Source organism: Gymnogyps californianus, chromosome 4, assembly GCF_018139145.2.
Source record: "Gymnogyps californianus isolate 813 chromosome 4, ASM1813914v2, whole genome shotgun sequence".
Taxonomy (NCBI): Eukaryota; Metazoa; Chordata; class Aves; order Accipitriformes; family Cathartidae; genus Gymnogyps; species Gymnogyps californianus.
This window is the reverse complement of record NC_059474.1, coordinates 84,946,955-84,968,876: the sequence shown is the minus strand read 5'-3', so window position 1 is coordinate 84,968,876 and position 21,922 is coordinate 84,946,955. Positions and strand designations below refer to the sequence as shown.

At 46.9% G+C, this 21,922-nt stretch overlaps 1 long non-coding RNA gene across 1 annotated transcript in view; it reads right to left on the bottom strand.

The window, feature by feature from the left end:
* Positions 1-4,740: 4,740 nt before the first annotated feature.
* LOC127016306 (uncharacterized) overlaps positions 4,741-21,922 on the bottom strand; it is a 216,482-nt gene continuing 199,300 nt past the window's right edge. Inside the window, exon 4 of the long non-coding RNA XR_007766473.1 lies at positions 4,741-4,879. This is a non-coding gene — a long non-coding RNA (uncharacterized LOC127016306). The remainder of the gene's footprint in view (positions 4,880-21,922) is intronic.

The window sequence follows — 21,922 nt, the reverse complement described above, 5'->3', positions numbered from 1 at the left end:
GGGCCGTGGACTCCCCACGCTAAGCAGACCAGGTAACACTAGCGTTCCTCCGCCGCCTTCACAAAGACCATTAGCTGAGACCGTCAATCCCTCGATTTTTCACAGCGACGGAGTAGCCAGCGCGCACGGCGGGCGCTTGAGAAGGAGAAGGCAAGGCCGAGCCCCGCAAAAGCGAGACGCGGGCCACCGGCCGAAGGCACTGTGGGCGACTTCCAGCCTCCTGCACTCACTGGAGGAATCGGCTGTAGGAAACAACATCCTCGTACTATCGCGTTAGAAAAAATACTTCCATAAAAGCAGAGTTTTAAACTAAGTTGTTCTTACTTACAATGAACTTTCAGGGATGCCTTGAGGCGCGTGCCTCAAAGGAAGAAGTCTGTGATTTTCTTTTCTTTCGCAAAACACCTAATCTGTGAATTGCCTCCGCCTTCCTTTTACGAGCAGCAGGCTTTGTTCCTGTGTACACTTTTCTTCTAATTGCAGTCAGAACAAAAAAGCTCAGGTCTTTCATCAGATACCATCCGGACTGAGTTATCAGGGTTAAATCCACCCTGGATGGTACAAGCAAATTCATCTAGGCTGATAAAGCGTGAGCCTTTAGTTGCCAGGAATCCGCTAAAGCCCCAATCTGCAGAGATTTATTCCTGCACTTCATTTCAAGAACACAGCCAGCCTGCCTCCCTCCAACCCAGCACAACCTCACTGCATGCGTGTGTACATTTATTTTCTCAACTGAAACGTAAATAAAGAATTTTCTACCTGCTGCTAACACTTAACATGCAACTAAGAAGCTTACACAGTAAGGAATCTTTAATTAATTTAAAGTAACATCTAACACGTGTATTCGTATTTCACCAAAGTAAAAGCTAAAGTGCCACCAGTCTTTCAAGGGAGTGCAAATCACCAATATTTTAAATAGCAAAGTAAACAGAGACAAGAATCACATGTTCTAGATCACTGCATGTCTAAAATATGCTACTTCATCCAGAAACCATTTTTATAGCACGATTCTTTTCATGTCCAAAGATTTTTTTCATTATCAGACCAAAAATGTTGGGTGAGAAAGGTGGGACAAAACGTTGGGGCAAGGTAGATGATCGCTCCAGCCACCGTTTAACTCCGTCTCCTGTGCGCTCACCAGCAGCCGCACGTGGCAAGTCACTGCTACGTTACTGCAATGTTTATGGAAGTGTGTTTGGATGAGCTATTTAAAAGCTCTGGGGTGCAGTATCTACCTACTCGCTGACCTGATGCTAGCAAATACACGGAGCCCAAGACACCTGATCTGAAGCACAGGCTAAATATATTTGTGGAAGTAAGCGGGGTCCTAATATTGCTAGTTTCCCCATAGAGCAAAGAAAGACATATCCCGTCTCTCCTGAAATGGTTCTCTCCTCCTTGCAAAAGAAAAGACTTGAAGGAAGAGTAAAAAAATTATGAGAAGTGCCCTATACACAAACACCGGGATGCCAGACATCCTAAGATACATACATCAGATCCAAGGGCACTCCTACTCCTTATAGAAAATAAAAGCCTAGTATTTCTGCCCTAGGCAAGGGGAGGTTGTCAGCGTCTGTAGGATTCCTCAACTCATTTGTGCCTTAGGAAGCTAACCCCCGCAACAGTTTGTCCTTCCACCGCCTGCTCCTCGGCATGCCAAACCGCCTTACCGACACGAGCCCTGCGGCAGGTCGGGTGCTGGCAGTGAGGATTCGCCAAGGAGCCGGGAAAGCCACCGCGGCCCGGCCCGGCCCGAGCGAGCCGCCAGCTGACGGAGGAAGCCAACGCCGCTGGCCCAGGCTTGCGGCAAACAGCTCTGGCAATTGGACACCTGTAGCTCCAGGACCAGGGAAAGAAATTCACGTTTTACGACTAGGATCTAAAGCAAGTTTTATTGGAAGCTTTTATGTTTGTAGGTTTGAGTAGTTTTTATAGAGAGGAGTTCTGAAAACTGCCATAAAATTTTGCCTTGGGGGTTATGATTACATTTGTATCTTTCCCAAACTTATATAAATAAAGACGACAGTTTTTACTGTAGAAGCTTAAAAGGTTAGAGTGGTATTTGGTCTGTGATGAACCTTTTATAGATAGGATGTTGTAAGAATTTATTCTCAAATATCAATAAAAAAATACAACTTAACATTTCTTGATAAAGCAATGGTGATTAGAAAGAGAGCTGTCGAAGAGGTGGCGGCATTGCTACTCGCTTCCTTTCTGCTAAAATAATGCTTTATTACATTTTTGTTCACTGGAAACAACTAATTTGCATTCTGTCAGAGGAGAAACGTTCTTTCTAAGGACAGTGCTTTGCGGTGTCCTAATATTTGATGTGAGATTCACCTCACACCTGACTGTGGTGGTGAGTTGATACAACCCCCCCTTTATGAGGGACTGGCGCCTCACACAATTACACCTTCCTCATTATGCTTTATGCTTTTGGAAAGAGTAAATGAGAAACGATACCTGTGTTTTATGTAGCACGTGCCAGGCTAAAAACATGGAAGGACTCCATGCGTTTGGGCTCCATTGCAGTTCTTTTATTAAGAGACTGCTTTACCAAAAAGCTCTAAACACAGCCGGTGTCCTACCAGCCCACCTCCCGGGGCCGCCCTCCAGCCCAGCCCGCTCCCTGCTCCGGGGGGCCAGCTCCATCCCCTTTATTGCCTGACTCCCCATTTCACGCTCGGCTGTTTCAAACCGGGCTTGCTGTTTAAGTGTGCCACGAGCTACGCTTTCTCGAAGACTCTCTACTCATCTGTTCCCAGCTCCTGCCTCATGGCTTTTGGAGCACCCACCTGCCAGCAGCAGCAGAGCCCAGGTACAGGCAGGCACCCTGCAGCGACCGTGCACCCACAACCCAACGCTGCTCCCACAGCTCCCAGCAAGGCGGCCAGCGCTGCAGAGCCAACGCCTTCCCAGGCCCTCCAAGAGGTGCAGCATTTTTGTGCGCTGGGCCAAACCTGCGCCTCTTGGCTCTTCATCTGCTGGGCAGCTTCTCCTTCAGAGAAGCCCCCATTTACGGGCACGGCTCTTGCCTCCTTCGCCGAGGGGGAGCAGCTGAGCGCAGGCACCACACTCACACGGAGCCTACCCTGCCCGTAGCACCCACCCTGCTTTTCCTTTGGAGAACAAAGATACAGGAGCATGCTGACAGGCTGTTGCAGCCTGGCCGGCATGCCCGGGGGACAGGCGTGCCCTGCCAACAGCAGCGACTTCCCCGCGCTCTGCACAGCACAGCTCTGAAATCTCAGTAACAAGCACTGCTGTTGCTTGGGTGCATGGAGCCCTGGTTTCTTACCGATGGTTTTTAATGGCCTGTGGTCAGGTTGTATGTCTGCCCTATGCCTGTCCTTTGCGCAGCGCTGAGTTTAGTTGAAGTCCTTACCGGTACAATAACCCTGTGTGATGCAGGAGGACCATTTAAAAATTAGCACCTCTGTAACAGCAACAGGTCTTTCCAAAGAGACATTTAAGAGGATTTCATTTTCTAGACACTGTACCCAGACAAAATTTTCAGAAACTGAAACAGTGGGTCAGGGTGTGGTATCAAAGCTTCTCTTGTATCACAAGGATGCTCCCTCCGTTCCTCACAAGAGAGGATAGTCTTGTTGAAAGGGAAGAAGTCAGGAGCTGCGGAGCTCGACGTCTCCCTGGTCCCTCTGAAAAGCCACCAGGCTCCGTGCTTCTGCTGGTTCCTGGCGTACGTTTTCCCGCAGTCCTCCTCCCCTTCTCTCGTCCCCCTCTCCCCATACGTACAAGCGTGCCCATAACCAATTGCTCTCCAAAGTTCAGCAGTGACAGGAACGCAAAAGCAAATACTCCCAGTTCCAGGAGCACTTTGTACTGGTTAAAACGCGCATTGCCACTTGTCTCAGGGGAGCGAGGCAAACCGCAGTGGCGGGGCTCTTCATCGGGATTAATACACTTATTTTGCAAACATGGAACAGATTGTTTGTAAAGTGAACGCTTGAACACTGGAAACAAGGACTATTGAACCCGCTCTCTCTCCTCAAGCACAACCATATTAAGATTTTAAATTTCCATAAAAAACAGGGATAATCTTATTTGTTGCAGATAGGATGACTAATTAGTGAGCAAAACTCCCTCAAAGCATTCAGTATAAGCAGTTCTCAGTCCGAGCGCAGTGTGCGGCACAGTGGGGCTCCGAGCGCTGCATTAGCACAGGCACACCCGACTCATCCGAGCACCCTGTGAATGTGTTCCAGAGAAAGCAGGCAGACTAAACCCTGCTCAAGGCCTTTAGGAAGTTACGTGGTCTTGACCACGCATCTGAATGAAACCTTTTGCCAACAATTATGATAACAGAAAACAAATTGGGCACCTTCATTCAAAAATTATACATATTAAGACAAGTATTCATAACGAACGAGTGCTCTGCATCATTGGCAACAGACACAAAGTAAAATGAAAATTAGAGTATCCAAAAGGAAACAGAACATCCAAAGCACATGGTGGGGCAGAAAAAAAGCCGCTTTATTTATATATTTCTTTAAATCTCCCTCTCTCTTACCTTAATTTCCTCAGTCGAACGCCGCTCAAAACAGAATTGCACGTTCCAGCCATCGGAAAAACATGGATTTCACAGAAAGCCATTTGGAATCACAATATTTGCATCTGTTCGCAGTACTTTCTGCAGGCTTAATGTGCTTTTTAATAATGACCCTTTCATCTGACACAAAGTTCCCTGGTAAGTAAGATTTGAATATCTCTTACCTTAGAGTGTTCATCGCCTGTTCTGCCTCACGACTGCACACCCGGGTGCTCTTTTCATGGCTGTGCTGGGTCACCGGAGATACAGCTGTGTCCTGCAGCATCCAGCGCAGAGGAGATAGCTGGTCCACGAGGCACTGTAATAGCCCTGCAAAATAAATGTGCAGGGTTGAACCAAGCCGCAGTAAAATGCTCGAACATTTCATGACCAAAAATTTTCCATTCTATGACAAATGTAACTGTACTTTGAGTACTAATTAGAAAAATACATTTTGAGCCATTGCGGGCAGCATGAAAATTCTCTTTTCACAGTTCCAGCAGCGTCCCTCCTTTTGCCACCACCTCTCCATCCCTTAATGCCACGTTTTCTCAGAACGGAAGCCCTTGAAAAGCGAGCCCATCCGCTGCTGTGTATTTGCAGAGTGCCTGCTCTCAGTCGGCCTCCAGGCACTATGCTAATACAACTAATAAATAACAGGACATGTTATGACTGGTGCCTGGCTGTCAAGCAATTAATTAACATCCACTTTCTACAAAACACTTCAACATATGCCCAAGCCCCACTGATACCTAAGTTAAACATTTGCTGAACCACTTGCTCAAATAATAAAAGATTTTATTGTATTTGAAAGTGTTTATTTCAGTTGCATCCATAAGCGGGCCTCACAGAGAAAGCTACTGGACAGGCACCCCGTAAATACTACCGCACAGTCACCTGGAAAGTCAGTTACTTTACAGCAATTCAAAATTACGAGACTTTACAATAGCAAATTTTTTTTTTTTTTTTTTTTTCCTCTTTCCTTCAGGAGGAACCCAGGTCTTGCTAAAGCTGGGACACCCATATCTAGTTAAAGTGCTGTTGCCTGGGATAAGTAAGAGGCTACAGGCACCCATCAGGCTTCATCCTTACAGCGGTTTCTCTCCTTCCGATGCCAGGATTTACTTCAAACAAGACATCCTTCTTGTTTCTGAACTTTACGTTTATCCAACCAGCAAACAGCCACAGTAGCATGGGCATTTAGGCTGACAATCACCACACACCTAGCAAGTGACGAAAGGCAAATGTTGGCATCTAAAAGCTCATGAGAATGAATATGACTAAAAATTATTTGCACCACGCATTACCTGAGGAGTTAGAGATAAATATTTTGGTTAAGAACCTCATCTGTCTTCAGTATTTCTGGGTGAAGGAAAAAAGTTTAAATCATCATGTAATTTATTTGTTATGAATTGTCTCTTTAGGTCTTGCCACAGATATTCAAACCTAATTGTTTGAATATAAGGCTTAAAAACGTCACTGACAATGACACAAAGTTTCATCCCAGGCCAAAAAAACATTAAAAAGAAACTTAGTCCTCATAATTCAAGGGTTTTTTTGGGGTGGTTGTGTTAAACAAGAGTTGGTTGGTGTAACTTCGGTTATAAGAAATCCAATTTTAATGAAATGTTTGTGGGAGCTTCCTGACCACGAAGGATTTTTTTGGGATTGCTGTTGCAGTCCACTATTTTCTAACCATCTTTAAGTAGAGGCGGGCATGTGTAGAAGACAGGGAGAGACAGCGCGCTAAACTGAAAACCTCAGCCTCTGGATCTGAAAGCATGCCTTTCAAAAGAAAGGATGAAATGAAGCCTCACTCACAGAAAACCAAGTGGGATGTGGTTTCATTTTCCTTCCACAACAAAGCCAAAGCAAATCTTGAAAATCGGTAGAAAACACACTTGTCCTCCTCCCATTCAATCCAGACTATTCCGAGACCGCAGCAAACGAGTATCTCAAACTCACCCGCCGCCGCTCTCGGCTCCCTGCGGAGCAGAGGCACGGAGATGCCTGCAGTGGAACAACCTATGCCTCACCTTAGAGCCCTTCTGCTTGGGTGAGATCTCTGATGCGAGCAGCCCCACTGATGAAGTCTTTAGAGATGGTAAAGCAAGAGAATTTGGGCCGTGGCCCCCAGGGTTGGAAATTGCCACCCTGCACTGTGGCATTTTGCCAAGCAAGTATCTGTGGCAGGAGAAGTCGCTTCAGCTTGTCCCCACCCGAGGACTTCTGTTCAGTACTGCAGCCTGCATCTGTATGAGTGGCGGAGATGCTGCCTTGCCCTTGACACCAAAACCCAGGACTCAAAGCTTTACTGAAGGCTGATAATCAGCTGTTCCAATAAACTCCTGCCCGTACCCTGAACAGCGTATTCTACATACATTGACTGGGCTCAAAGGACCGTAGCAGCTAAATATTGCCCAAGGGTAAACAGAGTTTCAGAGACGGTGGAATATTGTCGGCAGCTGGAGGCTGAAGGCAATATGCACAATCAAAGGAGCCGTAGTTACCTTAGGCCATCTTACTGCCGCTATCTCCAGGGATAGCCGCTGTTTGTTTATCGTCCTTAAAGTGTTCCTCGGGATGCTGAAGACTTTCTGTGCACAAGGGCTTTGTCTATAAACACCGCACATCTGCAAGGAAAGTTTTCAAGGTGGCAGCCTTTTCAGACGGCACGGCGATGGGCTCGAGCCGCTGCCCTGGGATTTGGTACCAGAACTTGAAACCGCAGAGCTCCAGACCACAGCACAAGCCCAAGCCATTTGTCAGAGACTGAGCCACGCCACCTGACACGCCAAGGAAGGAGAAAGGATGCCACAGGGTATGCAAGGCTTGTATTTGGGGTCCGGATTAAATCGGTAATAACAAACACCACCACGTAGTAACAGGTCTGTGCCTGTACGCCGCTGTTCTGCCCTGGCCAAGGGAAGGGCTTCAGTCCCAGGGCTGGACAGGAGAGGAAAGCGGGCGGCTGGCTCCTCTCGCGAGGGCAGGAGCGAGGGATCCCCGCCAATGCTGGCTGCTGAGTGTCCCGGCCTGCTGCGAACACGCCTGCGGGGCTCCAACGGCACAAAAAGCTTTCCCAGGACAGGAATACTGTGGACATTCGGCTTATTTTTAAACACTGGAGACATCTCCCACCCCCCAATGCATGGCTCTTAATGTGCACACCAGTGCAGTTATTTTATTTCATCATTTTTAACTGATCAAATGCAGAATTATTCCTTATCACACAGGCCAAAAGGTTTTCTAGGAAGGCTAACCAAGTCTTTCCAATTTGATTACGCAGGCCACATGCTTCTGACGCACCGGCCTGTTTCTCTTCCTGCGAATTAGCACGCTTAGAGCAGAGGAAGCTATGGAGTCTTAGGAGGGCAAGTCTTAATGCTGGCAGGCCAACTTTAATACTGACGGTGCATTCTCTCAGTTTATCACACACTGGAACAGAACCTGACCACTGAAGCGGTCGGTAACCTTCCTCACCCAGCTGTACGTGAAACCCAGCAAGCATTTTCCCATCGTGCTGCCTGCAAACGCCAAACCTCCATATACGCTCTTAATTGGCAGAAAACCGATTTGCCTTTTGTTGCAGATGCATTACAGGCGCTGCGTCCTCCAGCTAGCGAAAGGGCTGTTTTAGTTAACCTTTAGGTTTTCCTCATTAAACTGAGTAGCTGTCACTTGGTCTTTTTTTTTTTTTTTTTTAAATTCCTGCATTTGACTTGATCATGTGATGACAAAGAGCTAAAAGCAGATTTACTACGTGGCACAGAAACCGTAGTCTGAAAAGTGTCAATTTCTACAGACGTGCTTGTTTTTTATTAGGTCACTCTTGATTAGTGTTGTCACTTAAAAATATCCAAAATAACCCGGATAATGACCGAAAGTCACACTCTGTCTTTATCCCAGAGGTCTTCACAAGTGATACGCAAGACATGAGCTCACAAAGCTGCCCTGGAAGAGGCTGACCCACCGCACAGGCTCGCAGCTATCTGGAGCGGCAACTGGGGAGCGACAGCAGCGTGGGAGGGGAGGGACACGGCCTTCACCAACTGAACGCACGGCAGGGAAGATGAGGCAAAGGGAATGTCATTATCCTGCTGGGGATGTGCCCAGAAATGAGAGAACGAGGAAACGCCAAACAGGGCAAAAACAGCCGAAACAGAAAGCCTTCGAAACGCCTTCACCCAGTTTTGAGTTGTTCCCCCCCCCCTTTTTTTTTTGTTTTTTAAAATAAAAATGCGCTGTTTGACCCAGGCTTGCTTAAAATATTTGTCTTGTGCTGTGTGAGCAGCATTCCAAGCCCAAACCTCAGAGAAGTCAGCCAGCAGAACGGGAAGAGACGCGCACATTTCCAGATCTACCCTTGGAGAGCACAGACTCCAAACGAAACGCTGAGGCTGCGACCTCGGCGCCAGCCAACTTCAGTGGCCGTTTCCAGAACGGTTTCAGAGGCCCAAAACAGAGACGTGCAGTCTCAAGGTACCACGAGGCATTTGGATAACATCAGCCTTGTTTCTCGCTATTCCAGCAGAAGTGCCCGTGCTCCGAATGGGAAGCAGATAGAGGAACGTCCCGGAGGAGTTCAGGGTTTCAAGCAGCCCCCAAACCTCTTTGCTCCTTACCACCCTCCCTGCTTCATTTCAGAGTTCTTTTCCTCCTCGTAATCAGACACGGGAAGCACATGCTAGAGGTATAAAATGGCTGCGGGGGTGCAACCGTGTGGCAGAGACCGCTCCACAGGCAGGGAATTGTTAGCATCACACCAATGCTTGCAGGGCCTGGGCAGCAATGCCGGCGCCTCCAGCCAGCCTCCACCAGGCCCGCCTGTTGGACTCTCCCGGTCTCCTTCTCTCACACAGGGCGTGCAGACAAGATGAGGAAAGCTTCAGGGAGGAATTTTTGCCAGCGTGTATCTTTTTACTATTGTTAACGGTTGGCATCTCCAAAGAGCAAGGAGAGGGTGCCAAGTTTTTTACTACCCAAGTTTTTTAATTTACAACCTGCACAACTGAAGGCTGAAAACACAGCAATTTTGCAGGGTAATTCTGGGAAGTAACCATCCTGCAGCACCAATTATTAAAACCACTTGCACACATTAAAGCTATAAAGATTAAAAATATAGCACACTTGTCATTAAATATGAATGAAATCATGTAATATGTATTATATACCAGTGCAGTGGCCAGCCGCATGTGCTTCAGCACAACCCTACGGAAGAACTGCAAACCCCAAGTCCCAAATCAGCATGCGTTTTGTCAAAGCCAAGGAACAAGTTTGTCATGCAAAATAAACACAGATGTTCCAAGCGCTGACTGTAGCTTTCAGGCGATGGCTAGGAAAAGAAAGTGCTTGAGGAAAACATGCCTCTTTGTGCAAGTCTACCGGCTCTGCACATACTGTACTTCAGCATCAGCTGAGGCTGGATGAGTCATTTAAAGGACATATCCTGTTGTTGTTTTTAATTTGGTTTGCTGTTCATTGTATTTTCTCCTCAATACTCTGTCTTGAAACGTATTCAAATGGCTCCCCATGCTGATGCGCCTGGCACGCTTTGGTGACACAGGCACTCGTTTGCATGTCGCTTACTAAATCTGCTTCATGTTTCAGAAAGGCTGGAGTTTATTAGCACCTCAGGCCTTGCTTTGCTTTTTTATTGCAATTGTTTTCCTCTTCTCCCTCATTCTGTTCCCCTGAGAAATGAATCATTTTCCATCGTGCCACACAGGAACATCTTTCAGTTTCTCTAACTACCGCGTGCAATTCCCTGCGACGTCGTTGAGGTACACACAGGCCTGTACAAACGTACGCGCCCATACAACGTGTGCGCGCAATGGCATCTCTCAACTTTAAGCCCGGTTTTAATATTTTTCTAGATAAAAGTATAGTCTGTGTTTCCTGGTAGAGCTAATATTTATCTTGGCCATGAAAAAAGATCAACTGAAGCTACGGAAAAAAAAGTTAGGATTCTGCCTTTAAACTACATTTTTTGAATAAGCCTCCGTAGTTGTAACGAGCAATAAAATTGGCTGACTTAGACTTTGAACATGACATTATTTAGCCTTATGGAAGAAAGGTGGTCAGGCTATAAGAGACTCTACGTGGAGATCCTGTTTCTCAGCTTGGCCACAGGCTCGTGTGGGACTGATCAGCTTCTTTCTTCTCTCCCTTAGTTCCTTAGCATGGCGATAACACTCGAAGACGGTGTTTCTGTGACGTACTGTGAAAGCAGGACATGGGAAATGGAGAGGCTTTCGGTCAGTCCAGTAACAAGGACCAAGGCAGAACGACCCTCCTCCCAGCAAGGATTCTGCTGATCTGCTTTCTGTAATCCCACAGAAAAAGCTTTTCAGCTCAATAACCCAGTAAACCACAAATTTTTGTCTTCACAGCACGACTTTGGGCCTGTTTCCCTGAGAACTCACATGGATTTTATGAATTCAAACATGACGCTGGCATCCCTGTACCAGCTCAAACACTGGTACTTCATCCTTGCACGCCACTTTGTATTACGAGCGCAGCCTTCTCTCTCAGGCCACGAAGGGCGCTACTCTACGCGCACTAACAGAACAAAGCTTAAGCGTAACTCTATACACAATTATCACGGAAACTACCATTGCTGAAGCTCAGAAGCACGTTTAAATTTTTCTCAAACATGAAGTCACTCTGGTTTCTGATGCACCAGAAGGTGAACGCGCAGGCACAAGTCCTACCCGCCGGCCATTTCACCTCCCCGAGCCGAGGGCAGGCTTTTTCCTCCTAAACTCAAAACACACCAAAACCAGTTCAAGGTCAAGGGGTTGATTCTGCTGGGGGACAAACGAGACGATTCTCCTCCACAATACCTTCCTTTACTGTCTACAACCCTGCTGAGATCAGTCCCTTGACAAGGAGCAACCTGGTTACTGATTGCATGCCAAGTGCACCTCTGTACCTGTTTAAAAGCTCATCAAATACTTTGTGTTGACCAAACATAGCTGCTAAGAGGTAAACCCACAGCTGTTCCCAACCGCAACAATTCACACCTGCAAGTTTTGCAACATGCTTTGCTTGCAGCCATTCTGTCCCCTCGGCTTCTTCCCTTTGCAAAAAGTAAGATGAAATCGTTCCCCCTCATTACCATGTGCCGTACAGCGCTTACCTTCACGGAGTACGTTCTCTCAGCAACTTTTTTCTTTCCTGCATCAATACTTCAAATATTCAAGTCAATATTCAGGATACGCCATGCTTAAGCTGCTAACCCCTCCTCTCACTAAGAAATAATGCAGATATTCATTACTACATTATTGTTTTAAACTTGGGAAAGCATCTCCTGAACACACTCAGTTACTCATCTCTAAGATCCTCATGCTCTTCCGACCTTTTCCTTCCCTTGACTTCAGTTTAGTATGGCGTGTTGGGAACCTCACTGACCAGCAGCTGGTGCATGTTTGCATCTGCTGCCCCTGCCTTCAGCCAAGACGCATGGGAAGGGACCCGACATCCTCATCCCCCCTAGCCTGACTTGACAGAAAAGGTCCACCCTGCACAATCAAAGCTGGTGATGAAGTTTCCATGCTCTTCCAGCTCACTGCGAGACACTCGCAAACAGCTGTAGAGAAACTGGTATTTTGGCGTACCAAAAGGAGAAAATGGTGCCTGATCTGACCCGGAGGCCCTTTTCATCAAAACCGACTGCATACTTGATTTAGAGGATATGCATATACAAAACAGTCAATAAAACTATTCCAGAATTAAGCTAAGACCATCCTGCACTGACAATGCTCTTCAGGGATTAAGATCGAAGAGTTAAGTTCAAAAACCAATCACGAAAACCCACAACCCTACTGAACTCCAAAGAACCTTTCAGCAGCTGCCCGGGCTCTGATGGAATTACAGCCTTCGGTCCCGATGAGGGTCCCGAATCGGTAACGCGTCAGGCAAACAACGAGCTCACGTATATGCTAAGCTCAACATCTTCATGAACATCCTCACGCTGAAAGGCCCAACGGCACAACTACAGCAGCGAGCAGTGCTATGGTCCGCAGCGTAGCAATGCCTCTGGAAGCCCTCGCAGGGCTGCTACGCTGGTCTCAGGCACGTCACATCAACCTAACTCGATTCAGTTCCCTGCCCTGAATAAGCTTTTCTGGCATATGCAAGGGTCTGTTGGTAAAACTCTCTGCACAGGGGAGGTTTTTCTTCCTGTCGTAATTATGCCACAGCTTCAGCCTCGACAAGGACCGACAGACCTGCAAGAGGGAAACAAACCACCTGCAGTAGATCTTACCTGACTAACCTAAACTAAGCAACAGAGCTTGAATTTCCAGTATATTGAGTAGTGAATTTGCCTGGAAATTTGCATAAAATCAGCCACAGATGAGGGAAGGAGAAACAAAGAAAAGTTCATGGAGTGTACCTCAAAAACATAAATGGGTGCAGGAAACCTGGGATACTTGCAAAGATTTACTATGAATAGAACAAGAGGTTAAATTTGTCAAGTAAATTACTCGCAGAACATTCTTCTCCCAGCCCTAGTTAGCAGTAGCGAGCCTGAGACAATGGATAATTCATTACCCACGCATCTCTGTCTGAACAGGGCAACACAAGTCATTTGGCGTCTGTAGACCTAATTAGGTGTCATTAAACGGACCGATGCTCGTTTTCCTGCCGCACGACTGAGAAGGCAATTTGTTTGTGTGATGCAGTTGCAAAGGTGGAGGAAGCGTTAAAATCTGCTTCAGCTTTGCATAACGTGACTGCAACTGGAACTGCAGCAAACCTGGGGTGGACAGTAAGGCGGGTAACAACACGGGACGGGTTTTTGGCCCCCTGCACCGCTCGTGTGAAGTGTGCAAGCGTGCACAGCTGCCCACGTTCAGTTTGGTATTGAAAGCAGCAGGCCCCGCACAACATACACTGAAGCAGTGGAAATCTGGAGGGAAGGAAGCATAAAATCCCAACATCTGGAAAAAACCCTCCTTAATGAGGTATTTCACACCTGTCTGTGTTTTATGCACTGCTTCTCATTACAAGAGAAGAGCATAAGCCAGAGCCCACTGACGTCAAGGTGGCATTTCCTAGAGAATCATTCGGGTGCCTAAACGTAGGTGTTCAGCGCCTCTCCGCACAGCCTAGAGGCATCCCAACGGAACTGGATGTCAACACCTACCTTTAGGCACGTGCATTACTCCCAGAGTGCTTCCAGCGGGCTCCGGCTGTAGCTCCCCATTGGCCCTATAGTTAATAAAAACTCTGCCGCAAGACCAAGTCAGGCGAGACGCTCGCAACGCCTCCTGCTTCTGGTGGCAGGTAACTACTTTTTTTTCCTGAACATTTCAACTGGAACCCTAGAGCTGAAGCAACCCAGTGTTTTGAAGCTGCTCCAATACATGCATTCTGCTCTGATACGTATATTCTGCTAAATCCAAGGCCTATTTGTGGTTTGGGGATGTAGCCTAAAAAGCAGACAACCAAATATTTTTGCTGTACCTGAACCGATATCCTGTTTGGTTTTCTTTGTACTTGAAACTGAGTATTTACCAGTGCACCAGAACAACTGATGATATTGTCTCAAGCAGGTACTTCTTTTTCTATGGGGTGATGTAAATATCTTAGATATCATGTAAGGACATTTACCAGGCAGACCCAGTTTTGAATCTGGATGAAGGAACATCACGTGAAGATGCTTCGATAAACTGCTAACGGCACAGAGCAATAACAGTTTGCAGAATTACCGCTAGCTAAAGCACCGTATCAGAGCCACATATATACTCAGAGATCACACTAACCCTAACCAGGTATGTTTTAGAAAAACTTACTCTCCTGTGGCTGAGCTTAAATGCCCACACAGGGATTACAGATCGTATCCATACTGTTACTTCATTAAGGTAGCAGCCTCCAAACTTCTCCGGTGCGCAAGTTACTCGTGCAGTGCAATGGCAACTACAGGGACGTACCCTGCTAAATGGCATCCGCCACTGCTCCAAAGCCACGTTGGCATTGTGCATGCCACACCGAATATTGTCGGTTGCACAAAACATTCTGGAACAACAACCCAGAATCACTCATGTTGAAATAGTGAACAACGTAAAACAGCCCTACGGGCTACACTTCAGCAAGCGGTTATTAACAGAGAGACTTCCTGTAACCACAGATAACCTATGGGACTCGCGCTATGCTGGCCTCTCAATGCTTTAACACTATTGCAAATGGTAATAACAACCTTAAACCATCTTCTGAGACCGCCTTTGAAATTTGTGTCCTTCAGTAACAGGTTTGTGGTGACAGCATTTCCAGTTTGGACAGCAGCTGCAGTTTGTTCAACTGAAGGTAGGTACCAGTACAAAAATTGCAAGTTTTATCTCCCTTACTCCAGGAATTTGCACGTCCCACAACTAGAGCAGGCTCTCATCCTTGTGTGGCAACTCACCGGTAGAAGCCAGCCCCGGCACGTTGTGCCGCAGGACCGTGCTGTCGATCCATTAAAAATGACAAAACTGGGGTCTCTCCTTACAACCTCCCGCCCTGTTCACAGACCAGAGCTACACGTACTGGGCCAGGGCAGGAGCTGAGCGAAACCAAACGCATTGAGCATTTGGCCCCCACCATCTAAACAGAGAAATTCAGCCAGGTCATTTACATGATGAGGAACCCAAGTCACCACAAACTATCTGCAGTGAACCCAGGCTGCTCACCGAGTAGCAGACTGAGTAAGCCCCAGTTTCTTCACCCAAGTTCTATGAGCTCAAAGGACACGTCTGTCTGGGGCTCCAAAAGAACCTAAGACAACTTAAAACCAACAGCGCACTGAAAGCGGGTAAGGCTTGCATACTTGTGTCCTACAAGGATGCTTTTAATATGCTACTGCAGGCAAAGAGCACTTTCCTCAAGACTGTTCTTGTTTTGCTTCCTTCGGCTTCCTCCTGAACTACTAAGAGCCTGGGAGAACACGAGAGTGAGGTACAAAGTCACTTAAGACTTGGAGGACAAGCCTAAGGAAAAAATTACTTGCCATTTCTCACGTTAAGGGAATATAGCAATATTCAGTGAAATGATCGGGTGGAAGGTTCAAAACAGCCAGAAAGACGACCTTGACAGAGCAAGTTGGGAATGCCAAAAAGAAAACAGATTCAGAATGCAACTGGGCAAAACCACAGCAGCAAGGTACGCGGGGTTAAAAGGACACAGGTATGACTGCCAGCCCACGGACGCTGCAGAGGTCAAAGAAAGCTTAATCGTCGAGGTCAGAAAGGAGGCCATTACACAGGGAGCGAGGTGGTACCACACTATCAGAGGCGTCCCATATGTAAGTCCATGAAGCTTCAACTCAGCCAACCTACGACAGTCTTTTCTGAGGTTGCTGCCAAGTAAAGTATTGTCTGTACTGTTCTGACTGAAGTCAGCAGTGAAATTGTTACTGGTATAGTTTCATTTACAAATAAAAGAAAAAGTAAACCCAAATATTTTCTTACAGAAAACGTAACTGTGTTTATGTTTATGTTTTCATCAAGACACTATTTCAAACATGGCCTTGATAGAAATAATAACCAACAGCCCTTAAAATATACTTAGGGGAAAATCTAAGAGGGTGGAAAGACAAAGGAAGGAATTCAGTTTGCATGTCTGCAACGGAAACAACGTTAACTTCTTACACGAAATCTTTCCTTTTTTAATTCACCTCTTTACTGAGCCATATAAAGGAAGATGCCTTCTCTCAGTTCTCTTATCAAACAGGAAGGTACAGAGTATCTTACAGACTGCCTCATCAGTAAAGGCACATACACTTCTACTGTGTTTCCCCACAAGCTAAAACAATTTTTCTCGTGAACCAAAACTGAACCAGATTATGCTACTGCATGAAAACCATGTATAGCGGCTGCAGACTGGATTTGTCCTATCAGCCTCCCGGTTACTTGCCTACATTGTATTTGTGGTGGTGGCGATTATTCCTTAAATATTTAGGGGTTCAGGCAAGGCTCTGTAAATGTATTCAAAAAAGATTGTTCTTGCCGTGAAGAACTTTTGGTCTGACATGAGATACAACTGCTCTGGTTACTCCACACCCGTACTATCCTCCAAACAGTATCACCGCTGCTTGCGCAAGCAGCTTTTGCCATTTGCTACTCACACTGACACTGTTGCAGATAGAAACAAGGTAAAAACACTAAACATGTCTCAATTTGTCTGTTTTCTGCCAATATCCTATTGGACACAACCCCATCCTTCTATTTTCCATATGTTCCTGCCTCAGCCAAGACTGCAGGACACAACTGCTCGTTGCTTTCTAGTACCGTGTTTCAGAGTTTGTGTTTGGTGCCTTGCTGCTTCCTTTATTTACTGAACCTTTATTCAAAACCTCTCAGGATTTGCAACTTCAAGCTTTCCAAGATGCTCTTCGCCGCCGTGCCTCCCAAACAAAACCACATCTCACCTACTTACCCCCACTGGAATGGTATGGGGTCCTATTAGGCCTGCTTCCCTAGAGAGGGGGATCTGAAGCAAAGAGATGTTATAATGAACGTGCTCATTACTTTTAAGTACCTGATCCTAGATGCCAAAAACTCAGTTTTTTTTGTATAGCGCATCCTAAATTCCAAGCCCAGCTCCCCTTGAATTCCGACAGACCGTAAGCGTCCCGCATTCCTGCGGAGCACACCCAGGGAACAAAGGCTGTGCTAAGAGCCTCCTGGAAGGAGATGGTCAAGACAGCGCTTGCACGAACACCGTACCATGCGCAGGAACTAAATCCCGTTCATGGGGAACCCTTTCTTCCCCATGTGGCAGTCCCCTGACACATCCACTGTGCGGCTTTCACAACCACGGTCCCTCTCAAAGATCCCTTACTGCCACTGCTCCAAACAAGCTGCTCCTGTGCACACGCGAGAGGGGTCTGCGGAATAGCATCTTGTAAGCATGATGCGCAAGATCAAATGCCAGCAGTTTGGGCAGCCTCCTTTCTGGTAATTTTTACCTATTGAACTTCGCAGGTAAAACCCTTCCAATATGCAGAGGACTATGAGTTATATAAAAAGTGAAATATATTGTTAAACGATATTCAGTTATCATGCTGTCTCTCCTTTCTTTATTATGGTTAGTATTATTTAGCTGAGAAGAAATATCTCCCTATACAAGCATTTTCTAGACTATTCGAAAGGCTGAAGCAACTCTCACTTTATTAATTAACTATTAATTATAAGGCACTAAGTAACACATGGACTATGAACTACTCCCTCCAGCTCTCCTCAGAGACTAGCATAGCTCGGGCTTGCGCTTTTGTCGCAAGGATGTAAGATGGTTTTTGTGAAGCTCTGGCCTTTGCGGTCAGGAAAATCTTGGCTTTCGTCTTCCAGAGCGGTTACTAGCTTTCGGGATCACAGAGAACAGCTGCCAAACCCACCAGCAGTAAGGATAGTTTTTGTTTTGGTCCTGCGAATCTTCAAGCCAAAGTCCTGCGGCCAAGGGGGAGTAGGACCAGCGCAGCGTTTGGGGCTGGGGGTTAGCAGCGCTCTGACATGCAGTCGCCCGAGTCAAGTACAGACCCGGGGACGGCTGCGTCCTCTCCTCTTACGTAATTAAGGCTCTGCCATACAAATCCTGCAGTGCTTGATTATCCACGATTTTCTACTAAAAGCATGCATTGGTCATGCTCTGCACTCGCCTGCGTAGGCAATAAGCTTTATCAGGCCAGATTCTCAGCCGGGGCATTACTCAGTTAATCAACTGAACCCTGTCGAGCTGTTTTACACCAGCTGCTAACGCGGCTTCTTGGTCTTTGTCGTTAATTGCCAGCTAAACGTAATCCTACAGATGTGTACTTTGGTCTTGCTTCTACTAATCCATACTAATGGCCAATGAAAGGAGAAAAGGCAAGGGCCGGTTTACGTTCCGCGTCCGTGGGTGTACACCGGTCACGTCCTACCGACTCACTCGCGGCACAAGGTGAGGCAAAGCGGGAGGACTTCACCTCGCCTGCTCCTTGGGAAAGCCAGCCGCAAAGTCCGAACAACCGTTACTGATTTCAGGAGGCGTAAGACAGCTTCCATTTTCTCCTCGCAGAGAAAATTGCGGCCAACAGCTTGGTTTTTAGCCAGAACGGTACATATGGATAAAATGGGGTCACCTCCCATTCTCAGGAATTCAACATCGGTGCACAGCTGTTTGAGCTGGACTGATACCAGCGCACGACGTACCGGCGAGGGTGGTACCAGAGCTTTTAAGCTACGCAAGGAACAGAAAGGGTAAAGCGAAAAAAAAAAAAGAATGGGATCAGAGTAATACTTCTGGTCTTTTGCAGCATTGTCAGGCAGAGAAATTTGGAACCCACAGTGTTAACACGTATAAGCTGCTTCGACAAGGGAATATATACTGTTAAATCTTGGGAGTTATTTAAAATGCCAGTGAGTATAATAGCAGTGCTCTGAAATAACCACTTCATCTGCCTACATTACTCTAAAATTAATGAATAATGAAGCGATGCCCTTCACATTCTCTTCCCTTTCCATTCCAAGATATATTGATCAGATGACATTTATTTAAGTTTGGGATAATGTATTAATTTCAAGATAATTATTCAATATACTTTTGTCACTGTTGATATGCTTCAATGTCATACAGGGGCCAGGGGATGAATAAACTGTTATCTGACATTGCTGGACAGGGTGCTAGAAATAAATGCAATTTTTCTCCTTGAGAATCACTGTCAGTTCTTCCTTTTCTTTTTCCCCCCTTCGGTGGGGAGGGAGCGTCGAGGAAGGCGTTCTGATGGAGCGGAGCCAGGCGAGACAGATAAGGGGGGCGGAGAGAGAGAGTACTGTGGGATGAACTGCTCTTTCGTTGTCACTGGGGTCAGCCTGATGCTTAGCAAAGCTGACAGAGCCCATCCTTAGTGGATGCCACTGCAATATTAACACTCATTTGGAGCAGATGTGGCTAAAAGCATGAAACATTGAACAAACAGCTGCCACGGATCCAGTGCCATTGCACGAGCACTTATGTTCTATTAATGCAGTGCGTTCCCGAGGCCGGGAGGGCAGCCTTTATTCCCCTCAGTTCTTCGGCAGATGGGTCAAGCGGCGGCATTGCGGCGACGCGGCGCTCGCTCCTTTTGCGGCACGTCAGGCTGCGCCGCTCGCCGCGCTCAACGCCCGCCCGGCCCCTTCACACCGCCCTGCTCCGACCGCCCATTTGAGGCAGCCACATCGTTTTTGCTCCAGATTTATTCGTACAGAGAAATGATAACTTTTTTTTTTTTTTTTTTTTAATCTTCAGCCTTTATGTGGTCCTCCACATATCACCACAGGAGACAGACAGCAAAATGGGACAGTAAAGATTCAAAAATCCCGGCTCAGCTTTGGGAGATCTCCAGTGTCAATCTGGAGTAAATCTGTTGACCCACACGGACTTATTTCTGGTGTGACTGAAAGCCAAAATCTTAGCTGTCGTGTGCGGAGCAGAAGACTAACAATACGAAACCCTGCCTGCGCAAGTAACTGCAGAAAGCAGAAACAAGCAGCAAGCAAGGCATAAGATGCTGTTACCTTAGATTTTAGCTGAACGCTAAAAATTCACACAGAAAGACTACAAGCACATTTCTGGATCCCAAATAAAAGTAGACCATTGACGGAGCTCTCAGTCAGTGCAAGTTCTTTGAAGCCGGCAGGCATACAGGTAAGAGTATATCTGCAGGTTATGAAAAAGACCTGTTTCTTAAAAATTCACCTCCTTGATAGAAAAAAGCCCACAACACAACCAGTGACATGAGCACGGCAAAGCCTCTGGGCAAGCAAGGAAGGTGCCGCTTGGTGCAACTCGCATACACACGCTGTGAACCCCGCATTATAACAACCCCTGAGTTCACAACTCTGCCAGCGTAGAAATAAACCCTTTTATTAATTACTAGAGAACCCCTTTCCCACATCCCCAAGGGCTGCAGGGGCTGAGAGTAGCTGGTTCCAGAAGCAGAATCACTGACAAGATAATCAATTCAGTATCTCTAGAACAGAGAAAGAAGACTCTTATTTGCCCCCTACCTTGCTAAGCAGTGAGGAATGGGTTGGAGAAAATTCCACCTGACAAGGGGAAGGGATGCTGCATACACCGAGGACAAGGTTGCTTATGCTGGGCCAAACTACCGGGCTCACAGAAATGATGTCCGTCCACTGTCCGTTCTCCAGCAGTCTCTGGTGGACTAAAGAACGAGCACGCCTGGTGTCAAAGGAGAACAGCCACAACACTCCTCTCAAACAGAAGGTCCGGTTATTCCAGATAACCCACCCTACGAGTCATGGGAGCTTTAGGAGAGACTTCTGCTACAAACAGAGCCTCTCCTCTGGGCTTAATAGTACAAGGAGAAGAGCCTGCTGGCAGCACCAGCCTTGCCCCGCTAGCTCTGCCTCTCTTCTCTCCTGGCTCACCTCAAGGCAGTACCGAGGCTCCCTGCAATGCAACCAGCCGTCAGCCGCAGGCTGGGAGCAAGCGTGGAGCTTGCTGCACCCTGACGTGGCCACGTACAGCTGGGTCCCTGGCAGGGGCACGCATACCCACAGGCTGACACAGGCCTCAGCGTTACGTACTGCAGCACCGGCTGATAACGAAGGGGACTCTAAGAGGTGTTTCCTGGCTGCGACGACAACGCTACAGGTGGTCCAAGTTGCTCTGCGTCTTCCGCTCTTAAATAATTTTGATGCAACACATCTACTGCTATTTAAGGATCTACCTAATGTGCCACTTCTCAAAAAGAAAACGCTTCAACGGTAGGAGCACAACACACAGGAAAGCTTAGCTGAAGACCACATTAGCGGGTGGACTCGCTGGCTTAGCAGAGTTCCATTGAACAGTGGCAGGGAGTTATGCTCACAATCAAGAAAAAGTGCTGGGGGAAAAAAAAAAGTACAGTGTGGCCAAGTAAAGGCAAGGGGACTATGCCAGCATCCCTGAGGACTTAAGGAGACTACTAACAACAGCAGCTTGAGACTTGTGTATCCATAACCTGCGCTTATCTAGGGCAATATCCTGTAATCAATGAACTAGTTCCCCTGCACTATAGTGAGCCTTTGAAGGACACGTGGATAAGGGACTTGGACTTCACCTCAGACCTCTGGCTGTGTGCCTGCATCGCACTGGGCAGCATCCCCAGGGAGCTGAATTTACTGTGCAGAAAAACGCTCCATAGCAGCTGTTGGCATTCAGGTCCTGCACCTCCAGAGCTGCAATAGCCCTCTTCCTTCTTCCAGACAGAAATGAAGAAAAATATTAAGGGAATAAACATCACTGTTTGGGGGTTAACGCCTTGTGACTTTTACCGTATCAAATCTGTGTGACAAATTTCAGGGGGGAGAGCTCACTGCCTTGAAAAAAAGTTCTACTGGTGACAGATCTGAATCTGTGAAAGTA